We start from the raw sequence: 15,057 nt of genomic DNA, 5'->3' as shown, positions 1-15,057 counted from the left end.
ATGATTTGGGGGATGTTCTAGTGGTGTTTACTACAGTTGGAGTATTTAAAAGGAATCCCAACTTCTGAACTAGAGACGTCAAAAATGACTTCTCAGCTAAGGAGACAAATGACTGGACCGTTGCTCAGTGGTGCTCTTTTCAGATGAAAGTAACTTTTGCAAACAATTTGAAAATCAGAGGTCCCAGAGTCTGCAGGAAGAGCAGAGAGGCATATCGTCCAAGTTGCTCGAGGTCCAGTGTGAAGTTTCCACAGCCAGTAATGATTTGAGGAACCAAGTCACCTGCTGGGGCTTTATTAGGTTCAAAGCCACTGCAGCTGTATACCAACACAGTTTAGTTGCAGTGGATTTCAACCCCGGTCCTCGGACCCACTGTCCTGCATATTCTACATGATTCCCTGCCTCCATGCATCTGTCTTAGGTAAACTGATGATGAAGAGGCCTCTGCAGCCCTCGATGGCTGCTGAGGAAGTAATGTAATCATTTGATTCAGGTGTGCTGGAGCAGAGACACGTCCAAAGCATGTAGGACAGTAAGTCCCGAGGACTGGAATTGGAAACCACTGGTTTAGAGCACTTCAGGCTTTGCTCTGGTGACACGCTTTTTAGAGATGCAGATTTAATTTCCAGCCGGAAAGGAAATCTGCATCTCTATGAGGCTTTTCACCAGAAGGAAGCATGAAGTGCTCTAAACTGTCTTAGTATGTTTTATAGAGGTGCAGAATTTCCCAGCAGGACTTAGGCCCAGCCCATACTAACACAATTAACAGACTGGCCTCACCTAAACCCCGCAGAGTACCTATGGTGTATTGTCAATACAAAGAAGAGACACAACAGACACAGCAATTTTAAAGGCTGTTATTACAGCACCCTGAGCTTCCTTAACACCATCTATGCACTAATTCATGCAAAAGGAGCCCAGGCCAACTACTGAGTTGAATCATCAATCTTTTCCTTCTGCCAAACTTTCCACTGACACACTTGTATTGCAACCCACCTCTGAACGACCCACTACTCTTGCAATAACCTTTTGTGGCTTACCCACCTTGTCAACCCAGCCGTGTCTCCATCAAGCTACAATAATCAAATTATTAAAATATATCACTAACTATTGAATAAATCAATTGGACTTTTTTAGTTGATTTACAGAAATTAACTTTTTGATGATATTTATCATATTCCTAATTTTTAGATGCACCTGCAAGTAGAACGGATACATCTTAGCAACACAGAATTTTTTTTTTTTTTCTGAATACACTGAAATGCAACTGAGAGGTAAGGCTGCTGAGGGGGAAAACAGGGATCTAGAGGTAAATGAGGTGTGATGGCAAGTATATGTGAATGGAAGATGATGAACACAATGTGAACATGGGTGCTATAAATAAAACCCTGAAGTCCTCCAAGCAATGGTTGCACCGCCGCTTCCATCACCTCCAATAACCGCTCTGCAAACACACCCAAGGATCCACAGCACCATAACTACAGCCATTGTCCCCCCCCCCTCCCAAATGCTAATCTAATTGAATCATTCAGAATGTCCTCAATAAAAATGAGAATTTTAACCCACTTCAGATGCATTTGGGGGATTTTGTTTGTGTGACAGTGACAGCAAGGGGTTGTCCACATTGATTTTAGATGATTGGAAACTCCAGGTTGCACACCCACAGAGTGCTCAGCCACCGGCTCGCCGACGCCTCCACATGACAGCGCCTTTAAATTAGGACACATCGGTTCAGTATGGATTTTTGCGTAGAGGGGGCTATAATAACAACTTACTGAACATCTGCACACTGGGTTCCCACGGGAGGCTGCACCGAACGAAGCAGGACCTTTACTCAACGCAGATTGATTAGCTGATCATTAAATGTGCGTGGACGTAAGGGCACGACTCAGCATTTTCGCTGCTTTGAGGTGGTTATTCCTTTCGTTTTCTTTCTTATTATTTTCTTGCTAGAGAAGGAAAACTGAATACCGAATTATAAAAAAAAGAGAAGAGGAGAAATGAAGATGAGGCAAATTTTAAAAGCAAATGGGAACGAGAGGGGGCATGAACGTTCACTATAAATAAAATATTGCAACCACGGGCATACACTAAAATTAACTATGGCCACCCTTACTACAGATCTCATCATGTGAGGTAAGCCAGGCACATCTGTTTACCTGGTTCCCTTCATCTCAGTATAGTGTGACCTAGCTTTAGCCAGATGCTTCCAGATATTTCATATTCAGCTTCTTATTATTATCTGGCAAATGTGAATCAAACCAGACCAGAACTACTGACTTCTAACAATTATCATGAACCAAATCGAAATAAGTGCCATAAAAATGAGGGGAATGAATACAGAGATTAAAAACAGGTAATGGAAAGAGATTTGAAGGACTTAATAGAAAGACTTTGCTTGAATAAAAAATGTATTTCTATATTTTAGAGGTATATCATCTAATACCATACCATCTTTATTTATAAGGTGCTTAACAACAGCCAACAGCTGAAACAATGTGTGGTACATTGCTACAAGCTACAGCACATCCATTAACAAAATAAAATGAAATAATGAAAGAAACAATAAAACCAATTAAAAATGGAAAAGTAAGTCTCATTAGGAGTAAAAGCCAAAGAACACTAGTGGGCTTTATGGCAAGTTTTAAAATTGGGCAGTGTAATGTAGCAGCTATTGTATTAGATCTACAGTTAGCAAAAAGTCTATTTGCACATCATACGCAGATGTACATAAAATTGCTTATAACCCTTTAACTTTTCACATTTTGCCACATTAAAACTACTGTCTTCCCTGTATTTTAGTGGAATTTGTTGTGATAGCCCAAAACATAGTAGTTCATAAATGTAAAATGGAAGAAAAAAGGGAAAAAAGTATTTGCAAAAATGGAAACCTACCAAGACATGACCATCCAGCTAATCTGCCAGGCTGAGAAAGGAGAGTATTAATCAGAGAACCAGCCAAGACACCCATAGTAACTCAAGCTATTTGCCACAGAAAGAACGGGATGCTTTATTCAGGAGAGTGAGCCAGTTGCACGCTATTGCTGCAGAGCATGGTGCCAAGGGCACTATGTCAGAGCTACACAGGCCATCTCTGCTCTTTTTTTGGCAAAGGAAACAATACACTTGTTAAAGATAGGGAAGAATATTTAAAAAATTACAACAAAAGCTACATATGCAGTAATTATCAGAAGTTAAAAGAATTTAACAAAAACAAATATGCACTCAATAGTCTAAATAAATGTTACAGCGTAATTAGCCATGGATTACCTGTTAACAGTAGCAAACACTGTGTTGCTCTGTATCCAGCAGAATGCCGTAACTTAATGAAGAATAAACATGGGAAACAGTAGTTTAAGGAAAACTAGAGTATTTTATTGCATACAGTAAAGAAAACATAAAACGGGATTTGCATCTGTTGTGAGCAATAAATATCAATTAAAACCCGACGCTGCTGTGCTCCACTTTCCTCAGGGCACAATTACTCCCAAGAGTAAAGTTAGACTCAGAGCTTACACATTAAATGTCAACGAGAATTGGCTCGAAAATGAGGAAGACATGAAATGTTATTACATAGGATGCATAGGCATATCTTTTTGCTCAGTTACACCCTTTCAGGTCAGCTTCCAGAGGCAAAACTTTCTAAAATCACTGGAAAAGTGAGGCGGCTCTTCCCCTCAGGATAGAGTGCGCTTTGGCACGCCGAACAAAGTCAGCTGTCGTTCTCTTTGGCCAGGCGTCAGCTTGGTATTTCATCTGAAACCACGCCGCTCTGAGCACTGATGCAAAAGCTATTACCCAGAGTGCCCGTGTCGATTGGCCAACTGTGGTACGCCACAACTTGGGTCACTTCAGAGAAATGAAAAGTGTCCAAAAAAACTAAATATGCTCCCTATATAATAAGGGGAGAGATGATTTGGTAGGTCTTAAATGTGACTGGCATAATGCTAAAATTAAATTTCACGTACTCACTGCCTCATATAAGATTGCGACACTATGACTATCTACTATCCAATGGATTCTGATGTTTGTATTTTGACTATTTCTCTGCTGTTAGGTTTCTGAGATCATGTTTTCTTTAGGTATTCCCTTACTCTTAATATTCTAAAGAAGTTTAAGTTTTTGGGTTTCTGTTTTTTTCCCCGTTTGTCTAGTTGCTACCATTTTAGTTCATACTTGTGTCTATTATCACCTTAGTTCATCCGTTGTAAATTTTGTATTGTTTTCTGTTAGATACGCTCCCTAATTTCTTTGTGTTGTCAAATGCCACAGGTATTTATTCTGCCAGCTGCTCCACATCTCCTCTTTATTCAGTCCCACCTGTCCATCATTTCTCCTGATTAGCTATTCTGCTTGCTGTCATTTCTCTACCCTGCCTCAGGAACAGAGAGAATCTGGGGATTCTCGCTGTTCCTCGCTGGTTTCTTCCGGTGACTTTATGCTTTCTGTTCCCTGTTGCTCTGGTGCCTCTGTTCCCTGCTCAGTCTGTTTTCTTGTGTTTATTGAACTATTCCATGCCAGTTCCATTTCCTGTACTTCATGCCTGTTCTACTTGTGTAAGACTTTTTTGTAAGTTTTTTTTTTAAACTTTCTCGTCTGAACTGCAGTCTGAGCGTGGGTCCTCCTTGAACTGACATGGGTATGTAACGCCTACAGATGCCTGTTAAAAGCTCAGGCTTCTGTCATGATAAACCATTTTAAACCTCCATCCATCCATTTTCTGATCCGCTTAATCCCTCATGGGGTCGCGGGGGTTGCTGGTGCCTATCTCCAGCGTTCACTGGGCGAGAGGCGGGGTACACCCTGGACAGGTCGCCAGTCTGTTGCAGACATTTTAAACCTATTTCCTTTATAATGTCACTTAAAACATGTACAATCTAACTGAAAAAAAGAAAATCTTTTAGGCAGGGAATAAACAATAACAAACTTAAACAATTTGCTGAAGCACCTTTATTTCAGTTTTAAATACTCTTTAAAAGTCTTTATATGGCAGGTGCTTGGCAAAATCTTTCAGTTTGCAAAACGATTTCTTGCGCAAAGCCTCACCTAATGACTGCTGACTATAGGATAAGCTGGTATAGAAAAGGGTTGGATGGATGATAAAGAACAAGAATGTTAAATTATTTTTACCAAAGGACTGTAAGAGTAACAGTAATTGCTGTTGGGGGGCAATTGTTCCAAAAATATATTTGATTATAAACTCAAACTATGTTTTTTTTATTTGCTGCATCAGACAGATTAGAGATGTATGTCATGGAGCATTTTTCAATCAGTAAATAATAAAATTAGTATTACATCTGCAGACCTATCAAAACATTGCCATTCACCTACATCAACAGACGTTACAAGAAGAGAAGAAATTAAAGAACCAGCAAAGAGAGTCATCGTGAATCTGGATGACCAAGCCATTAGAAAACCCACATAAAATAACTTAAGCCTAAATTGGGCCTATGCCTTCTTAACCCTTTAAGACGTAATGTGTTGGTGCCGACACATTTTTGCAAGCCACGTTTGCCGTACCATAATGTCGCCATACTTTGTGCAATCTGAAAAAGGGAAGACATTGCGCTTTAAAGCCAATATTAAGTTATTACGATAATTTCAGTTCTGCTGTTGCAGGAGGCCTGTGAAAACTTGCACAAAGTTTCAGAAAGGATTTTGAGACCAACAAAGAAGTTGAAGAAGCAGCTTCTGGTGGAGAAAGGTAACGTTTGCATTAATTTGCAAGTTGAATTGTCAATGAAACAAGAGCTTAATTCAGCAGAATGAAGCTCTATTGTATCCTTTTTACTTAGTATATCACATTATATGTGTAATGTTTTTATTTCGAATTGTGACTACCAAGTCAGTAAGATTGCATGTTTGGGATTGGTTTGCCTTAAATGAAGTGTGCATTCCGCATGTGCATTTCCAGCTGAATATCCTTCCTTTTCTCTTTTAGTGAGGATCAGCTATCCACAAGTGGAGGAGCTGGCAAAGCCCACAGGCAGGGAGTGAGAGAGAGCGGTACTGGAGATGCTGGTGGTGATGCTGGGAAAGACAGAATCCGCTCACCACATCATGCAAGATGGAGAACCGAAACAGAGGCTGATAGTGTTCCTTCTCCACCACAGTTTGCTCCAGAACATAGACCTGATAAAAGAAGACCATTGCCTGGAAGTGCAAGGGGTAGGATGTGGGCCTATGTCTGCAGCTGGACAGAAACTGCTACTGGTGGTACCACCAAAACTCAGAGGGAAAAAAAAAAAAAAACGCCTGTACATAGTTTTCTCTTTTTGAATGTGTCTTAACTTTCCAAACAGAGTGTAAATGTTGCGTTTTAAATATTTTCAATACTGTCTAAATCTCTGATTCAGAAGGCAAAATAATTTTGCTGGGTACATCTATTGTATTTGTTCAACCCCTAATATCTAAAAGCAATTTTCCATTTTTGTTTTTTTCATCTTAAATTGATAAAACTCTATTAATAGTCTGTTAATTGTAAAAAAAACAAAAACAAAAAAAAAAACTGGTAGATCTTAAAAGTTCCAGTTGTTATAGAAAAATGGGCAAAAAAGATAGGACATTCAATGGCCATTCTACAGTTAAAATGAGCAATAAAATCCAGGCACAGATTTTGTGGCATATGCTTTAAAGGGTTTGATATCAAGTGTATGTCCATGTTTCTTTTTTTTTATTTCTACTTTGGAAGACATAAAACATCATGTATTATTTATCAATACTAATACCTTAAAGTACTTTAATTTATTATTTTTTGAACTGCTGAACATTTAAAGCTGAAATGTGTCATTAATTAACATTTTAGAAAATGCAGCAAAAACTCTGATCAGGTATGCAAATGTAAACAATGTCACTTAGCAGACAAGTGAGCTTTACTACATACCTACGGTATTTATCATAACACCATTTACTGCTGCTACCTGCTACTAAAGCTCTCCTCCCCTCTGACAAACGCCAAGAGATTTCAAATGTGTGATACGTGTAAAGAGTTAGATCAGCAAAAATCCAGGGTACTCCAGCATGTGATATACTGCATTATTGAGCGGCTTCATTCAGCTTCAACACGGATAGAATCTGAGGACAAAATCCAGGCATGACACATTGGAAGCCACCAGGGCCAGCTGAAATTAAGTACCTTTTACACACTCATATTCATAATTTTATGTCCATAAATTTAACTGTAGTTTACAGTAAACGCATAAGGCAGGATGAAGCAGCTGATTTATGATAAAAGCTGCTTTTACTACAACTCGGGCTGCACATCCAGGAAGGAGCAGCGAGCCCTAAATATATGATGTACCGAACATCAGAAACAAGATCGGAAAAATGGAGCATGACTGGTTAATCACTGCAGGAATGGCAAAAATACAGCTTAAATGGGGCAGGAGCCATTAAAAATTTAAATGAAATGAGAAGTCAATTCTGTCTTTAGCTCTTTCTTTGTGGAGCAGTGGAGGAATGTAGCAACCATGGTCAACTAAATCTGCTCAGGCAGAACCCCAAGAAGGGAATGAGGACCGACAGAGCGGCTCCTGCTGGGACTTTACACGCAGCTTCGGGAAATACTCCAGGCTCCATAAAGCTAACGTTTGTTTCATGTTCATGTATTCGTCATGAATAAAATTTTTCAAAAAGGACGAGTCAGTTGGAAGCTGAACTGTATTTTTTTTTTTTTATATTGCATTAGAATATATATTTCATCTATAAGGTTTCTTGTTCTTCCTGTTTTGTTCTAGACACTGGAAAAGGTTTTTCCAGTCTCAACTCTTTTCCTGAATGAAACTATTCATGACATGCGGTTTCATGCCCTCAGTCACTTACTAATCAGAGGCCTAATTTGATGAGAAATTACAAGAAAAATATAGAAGAGAGAGAGAGAGAGAGAGAGAGAGAGAGAGAGAGAGAGAGAGAGAGAGAGAGAGAGAGAGAGAGAGAGAGAGATAAATATTTGAGAACAAAAACTGCTTTCTGGCTGTAACCAATCATCAAAACTGAACAGCTTTAAAAAATATATGATTTAATGATGGGAGCTGAATAAATGGTAGCATTGCAGGTTTTACACTAAAACTTTTGCACAAATCTGTTCAATTAAACTTTTTAAAACCTATGCTAAGCCAAATTACTTTTGGTTTAGCATTACTATGCTTTTTTCCACAAGTTAGTGGTAAATGTGCTAATGCATTCCATTTCTATTTCAGACCTGTGAAAACACCGTTGCAGTAATCAATTTGACTAAAAATAAACACATGGATTGGTTTTTTCTAGACCCTGCTGAGACATCAGTCCATTAATGCTGGAAATGTTCTTCAGGTGATAGAAAGCCGACTTTGTAATTGTCTTTAGATGCTTTTGGAGGTTCAGGTCTGAGTCCATCACTACACCCAGACTTTGGGCCTGATCAGTGGTTCCTAGCTGAAGCGACTGAAGCTACTGAAGGTGTGTGCTAACTTTTGATCTCTCCTCTATTTGTCCGAAAATTGTTACTTCTGTTTTGTTTTTATTCAATTGAAGAAAATTTTGGCACATCCATGCATTGATTTCTTCCGAGCATTTACTCGGTGCTTGAACTGGTTCATAGTCACCTGGTGACATGGTGATGTAGAGCTGTGTGTCGTCTGTATAGTTATGGTAGCTGATGTTGTTGTTTTTTATTATCTGAGCTAGAGAGAGCATGTAGACCCGAGATCAGGGCCCGTCGGAAGAGGAAGATTGAGGCAAAAATCTGAAAATTATGCTGCATGAACCAGCCTTTAGATCCATTTGATAAAAGAACAGAATAGCATAGATTATAGAGTAAATGTACGTTCCGACAGCGATCAGTCAGCATCAACAACCAACAAGCAAGAGACATAGCTTACAATTCAGTGATTTGGAACAAAGATATTTAAAAACCGTTAAAACCATATGTGACCTGGAATGACATTAGGAAAAATGTCATAAAAGCAATAGGTAGCCTAAAACTTCACGTTGCAAGCTACATTTATTTCATGTTCAAAAACTCCATTTGAGATTATTTGAGGGTTTTGACGACTTCTTCCAACTGAAAGTAGGGTTGTGTGAATTATAGCATTAGCTCTTTGTTCTTAGCTAACAAGAGTGGCACTTGGTGCAGCCTTCTGCTGCTGCTGTAGCCCATACAAGGTTTATTGTGTTGTTCAGAAATGATACTCTGCATACCTTAGTTGTAGTAATTGGCTACATTTGGAAGTGCTGATTTTCTGTTGAACCAGTCTGTATATTGTTTTCCCATCCAAACAGCTGCCTCTCCATAAATATTTCCTCCGTTCTCTTCAAACAAAGGAAACTGCTGAGCAATACTTAAATGAGCTAGTTGGCTTCAACAACCAATCCATTTATATTCCATTTCTAATTCTTGGTTTGAGCTTCCTCAAGCTTCCTTCACCAGATGATCCCACTAAAGTCACTAAATCACTAATTGCAATAAGTTGCTGTAATCTGACTGGCTGATTCAATATTTATGTTAATGAATAACTGAATAGGTGTAACTATTAAAATGGCTGGTAGACTATACTTTATGTCTGAAATACAAATAGCAGCCTGACAGTTCACTGGATAGCTGTGGGTGAAACAAAGTAAGTAAACTGAAAAAAAAACCACAATAAAAATAAATGCTACTTATGACAATTTCAGCCTCCTTTCTCTGTAATCGTTTTCTGGACTGTTCATTTTAAGCCAGAAAAGCTTTGTCTTCAGTGATCTTTGCTGTTCTATTTGTAAACTACAGAAGCAAAATGGGGGTGGAGGGGGGACTCAAAGTTAATATGGCTCCAAACTGGCAACGGAAGTTCCCAAAGTGAGTCGCTGCTCGATGTGAGTCACACCAACACCAGCACATAAAGCGGGGGCCAGAGAAGGATAGATGTAATAAACTTAACTCCAGCTATCCGTTTTAAAAAAAAAAAGGAAGTTGGTGCTGGTGGATCATGGATGGAAAAATGTATTCTAGTAGAATAAGGGCCAATTATTCACATATTTCACCAAATATTTTTTGTTGCATGCTTTTTCCAAAGTTAGAATTGTTGGCATTTTTAAAAGTTATTTCCAAGCTCTTATATGAAAAAGACGGCTTGCTTGCATAGACTGTGCTTTTAAACTTTTTTATTGTAAAATGGTTTTAAAAGGCCTATCACTTAAAATCATTTTGTTTTATCTTATTTTGTAAAACCAAAATCCACACACCCTATAGCCCTATCTTAAGGTAAACTAGAAGTTACCCAAACCAACTGTGTGTACAGAGAAGTGTAGAAGAACGCCAAAAATAAGCAGTTTAGGCACATTAGGCTGGTATAAAATGATTTTGATGTAGTATTAGCAGTAGTTTTGAAGAGCTTTTTGTGCCAAATTATTAGTTTATTAGTTTGAAACAGTTTCAAACAGACAAATTTCTCTTTCAGCCAACCAAAATGATCACACTTAGCAACTAAGCTTTATTCTGACCTGCCTTCCTGTTATCTGCAGAAACTCTTGCTCCCTCTTACTTTCTTACTGCCTCAAAGAACCACAGACACGGCTGGACATATAGACATTAACATTTCTTATAAGTTTCTTAGATCTCTGAGCTTTCTGTAACGTTTTTTTGAACACCTCACTCATTCTGAAAATGGCTCAATTTCACAGGCAACAACCACATCTACACTGAAAATTGTCATCAGCGTGACCTGTTAGCACTAAGAAAGTTAACATACCCCTGGACAATTTGGTTCCATAATTATGTTCAACAATGAGGTTTCTGTTAGTAATGGAGGATGGGATCTCAAAAAGATAATGAAAAAATCTGAAATTACCAATTTTGATGAAGAAAAACTTTAACTGTATTCTTTAAATACTTAATCGCCAGTCTATTGAATAACAAATTTGGGATTTGTAATAGTTTTCACAAACACAAAGAAATAAATTCTTTTGAGAAAAGAGACCTTGCTTTAGTAAAAAAAAAAAAAAAAAAAAAAAGCATACAAAGCAACATTAGACAAAAGTAAAAAGATGAGTTCAAGCAAGGACAGAATCAAGGCTAAGGAAGGAACACCTCTTTCTATCCGACCCTTATCTGCAATGGATTATCTCCCAGGCTGATGACCCACTCTGTTTACTATCCAGCGGCACAAACAAATGTAAAAATGGGACATGATAAATTACTTTCTATAAAACAACCCTGGAAACCTAAAGTAGCAAATAATAAAACATTTTTAAATAATTTGTTACCCATCTGCACTCTCTCGCCTAGGATCACGGGTATTGGAAGGTTACTCATTTTAAAACATGAAAGAGATGGGGTTAACCATGAACACATTATCAGTTGAACCTAGGTTTGACGTAAATGAAATTCATGCAAGTGCACGATCACACCTACAGTGATCTGTGTAGGAATAAAAGCTCAGACATTCATGTTTTTAAGCAGGGGAAAGCAGCCAGAGAAAACCAACATAAAAGAATACGCAAACCAGCCACACTTACTTCAAGAGTGGCCATCGTTGAGCATGACTCACTAGTTACTCATATAACCCATCATTAATGATAGGACACCAAATAGGAAAAAAAAAAGCAGACTCGGTCCCGATAAAAATTATCTGCATGACAAACTTTAATGTGACACATGTCCTGTAAATTTCAATTCAAAAAGAAACAAATTCATCAGAGGAATAATTCCACAATGAAAGTGTAAAATCCTAGTGTGCACCCTCAAATTAATACTTGGTAGAAACAGAATGAGATTTAATTTCAGCAGTCTCTCTTCAGAAGTTCACAGATGTCATTAAAAATGAATCTGGTTAATCTAAAATGAAGTGCACTTGTTCTTGTAGGAATCTCCTGCAAGCCATAGCCTGCAGGGCCTTAAAAAAACTCACTATACAATGTTCTCCATCAAGAGAGAAGAAATCAGCTGCAGGGTTACTTTTCTCAAGATGAATATGTTTTTTTTTTTTGTGGGTAAAATAATGAGCAGTTCAAAATACCAATCTGTTTAGACCATAAATCAATCCAACCAAAATCTCAGAGCTGTCTGCTAGAATGCTGAAGTTTTCTATTTATTTTTCAGCCTCGCCTTGAATCAACACATTAATCCAAATCGATTTCAGAATAAGTTTCTCAGAAGAAAAGCTTGGCTAGCCTAGATGATAACAAAACCTGAGTCTGACAGAAAATCTCTGGGGTCACCAAGTTGCGCAGACGGGGTGTGGGCTTGAATGACACTGACCCCCACCCACCCAGTTGTGATAAGCTTTGGGTTTCACGCATCTGTCTTTTTCAATTAACATTGAATGCACCATCAAACCCCTTAGTTCGCTGTGCTTAAAGGTGCGTAGTGCAAAAATAGTTAAATATTAATTATTTTCTTTTCCATAAATGTCCTTACAATTGACCAACATGTGCAATTATTTTTCCTCTATTTATCACAGTTGTGTCTATAGTCAGTTCATGAGAGAGTGATTCAGGCCAAATCCTCTGGGCGTGCGTGTGGGTGTGACGTGCTGCTTGTTCTCCTTCACCTGGCTACTTTATTGAGTCTCCGCCGTAATCAATGCATTAGCGAGAGAACACGGGCTAACTTCAATAGTTATAACTTTCTTACATCAAAAGACATCACGCCTCTAAACAAAAGACGCATGCAGTCGCAGTGGCAGATGCTTTCACTCCTCTCCCATGCACGTGCACAACACTGGTGTCATTTCAACTTGTCACCAGAGGGGGGAGACGTCTGTAAAAATCCTTGAACTTACGCTATGCTCCTTTAAATGATGTTTAAGTTCACTTGTTTACCCCTTTAGTGTAATGAACCAGTGCTCTGTCTCTTTAAATGATCAGTGTTTGAGCTGTCGGCCATTGGTAACAATGATGAACACGCTGAGCCCTGTAATCTGCACAAGCTAGAGTTCATCAACAGTTTGTGAGTTGAATTAATTTGTTTACCCTTTTCTGTTTGATGAAAGCCCAGTGGGGTCTGTCAGTTATGTTGATGGTTCTTTTATGTTTGCTTTGAAACAGATGCAAACCGTCTGTATGTATATTTACATCCTGCATACATCTGGTATTTTAGTTCTCAGGCCGACCCCTAGCTAGCTGCATTTGTCCTGTGAGAGACCCACTGTTTACATGTTTGCAGAAGGTTTGCACCCTTAGAAATCAAAGGTGCCCTTTATGTTGATCACCTGGCATAAAAAAATAAACATCCGGAGAAGTGCTCGAGGCTGGCTGTTAGCGGCTATTGTCCATTCATGTACCCCTGGCTGATTCCATTCAATGCAAAGCATCGGTAAGAAAAGGACAGAAAAATGACCAGATTTGTTTAATACAGATTTATGCAGTAATGCCAGTTTTGAATAGGTTGTTATGTTATGACGGGTTTGTGTCTGTGTTTAGTTCCATAGTGCAGTGGTTTGTATTGCTGCCTGCATACATGTTTTTTTTTTTCTTTCTGAAAGACAAAATAGGTTATTACTATGATATTCTACTCCTCTTTTTTATTACTGAGCAGAAATAGCATAGGTTTTGTTAAATTGTATTTGTCTGAACTGTTTAGGCTTTTTTATCAGCTGGAAAATGTTTTCCATATCGTGCCACTGTAGTCTCTTTTTGTAACCTGCTGTAGAGAGAGCGAAAAGAATAAAGAACAACAATAATGAATATTACATACATTTATCATTAAATAAAGACATTTAAAGTTTTTATTTTGGGTCATTCTTATTGACTTTGTCATTTATATGTGGCAAATAAGAACTATTTTGGAAACATTAAAGCTTCCTCTGTAGAGAGATTTTGAATAGTTGTTTCTGACCTGCTTTTAAAATGTGATTAAAAATGGGCGGAGCTCTACCCATACCTGTACCGGTATGGACGGGCCAGACAGGATGCATTTAGCATTTCTGATTAGTCTGAAATATATATTTTTTTTACATTGGTTTTGAAATGAGTCCTAGTATAGAATATTTTGCTATTTCATCACCATAGCCTTTTTATTTTTAGCGTATTCCATTGGTTTTAATTTTGCCCCACCCCCTTCTAGGTTTTATATGTCCCCAGGACTCTGGTCAAGAGATGCCCTCACAATGTCTTGGATTTAGAGAGTTGTTTTACAAGTTAGAGTAGTCAAATATGACCAAGCCAACATTTTGGATTTCCAGCCTAAGAAGTGTTTCAATAAAGTATTATTTGCACAGTATTTATTTTTTTATATTTTCCGTCCACAGTTTTGTTTGTTTTTTTTCTGCTGAATTCTACCGAATATATCTCATTAAAGAGGCAAAAAGTTTCAAAATGTGTCATCATGGTGTCAGTTTTGTAAGTCTAAAAAACCTGACATTTTCCCAGGGACCTGTGCACTTTTGAGAGCCACTCTGCTTGTGCGAGCGACGTTTGTGGTTCAGCAATAAGTCCAGCCGGATTTTGATCATGAAGGGCACACATTTTCAACAGAAAAAGGGCGTGGATTGAACGAGGCAGCATAATTAAATGATTAAAGGCTAAACTTTTTATGAGGCACAGCTGACATTTTGTCAGCAATTCCTGATGGCAAATCTACGGTGGCCGACAGGTGCAAATGCGCAGCAAAAGAGAAAACATGCAAACAAAAAAAAGACACGCGCACAAATTAAATGCGGCAAACAAAAAGCAAATAAAATGCAGCAAACAAAAAAGAAGACACCCCCGAATGAAATGCAGCAAACAAAAAGAGAGACGCAAACAAATAAAATGCAGCAAACAAAAAAGAAGACACCCCCGAATGAAATGCAGCAAACAAAAAGAGAGACGCAAACAAATAAAATGCAGCAAACAAAAAAGAAGACACCCCCGAATGAAATGCAGCAAACAAAGTGTTGAAAACGGAAGTGCGGTCCGTGCACCTTCAGGCAATTCGATTTTTTTCCAAAACAAAGCCGTTTTTCCGTTTTTGTCAACACAATTTAGAAACGGAAAACCAGAAAAACTTAATGAAAAAAAAAACGGCCCGTTTTTCGATTTCGCCAATTCTTTTTTCCATTTTCTTTTTAAGATTGAAAGACGAAGACGCTTTCACGGCTGGCCCGGAAGTGCAGGAAAATA

The 15,057-nt window shown here is 38.3% G+C and overlaps 1 protein-coding gene and 1 long non-coding RNA gene across 3 annotated transcripts in view; one reads left to right on the top strand and one right to left on the bottom strand.

The window, feature by feature from the left end:
- The window catches only part of LOC110368633, a 15,793-nt gene extending 9,434 nt beyond the window's left edge, over window positions 1-6,359 (top strand). Inside the window, exons 2-3 of the long non-coding RNA XR_002428247.2 lie at window positions 5,620-5,704; window positions 5,942-6,359. This is a non-coding gene — a long non-coding RNA (uncharacterized LOC110368633). The remainder of the gene's footprint in view (window positions 1-5,619; window positions 5,705-5,941) is intronic.
- lrrtm4l1 (leucine rich repeat transmembrane neuronal 4 like 1) overlaps window positions 1-15,057 on the bottom strand; it is a 104,954-nt gene that overhangs the window by 69,265 nt on the left and 20,632 nt on the right. The gene's annotated exons all lie outside the window — the stretch shown is intronic.

The sequence above is a fragment of the Fundulus heteroclitus genome, chromosome 8, assembly GCF_011125445.2.
Source record: "Fundulus heteroclitus isolate FHET01 chromosome 8, MU-UCD_Fhet_4.1, whole genome shotgun sequence".
NCBI lineage: Eukaryota > Metazoa > Chordata > Actinopteri > Cyprinodontiformes > Fundulidae > Fundulus > Fundulus heteroclitus.
Note: the sequence above shows the minus strand (reverse complement) of the source record. Positions and strands in the feature narration are given on the sequence as shown.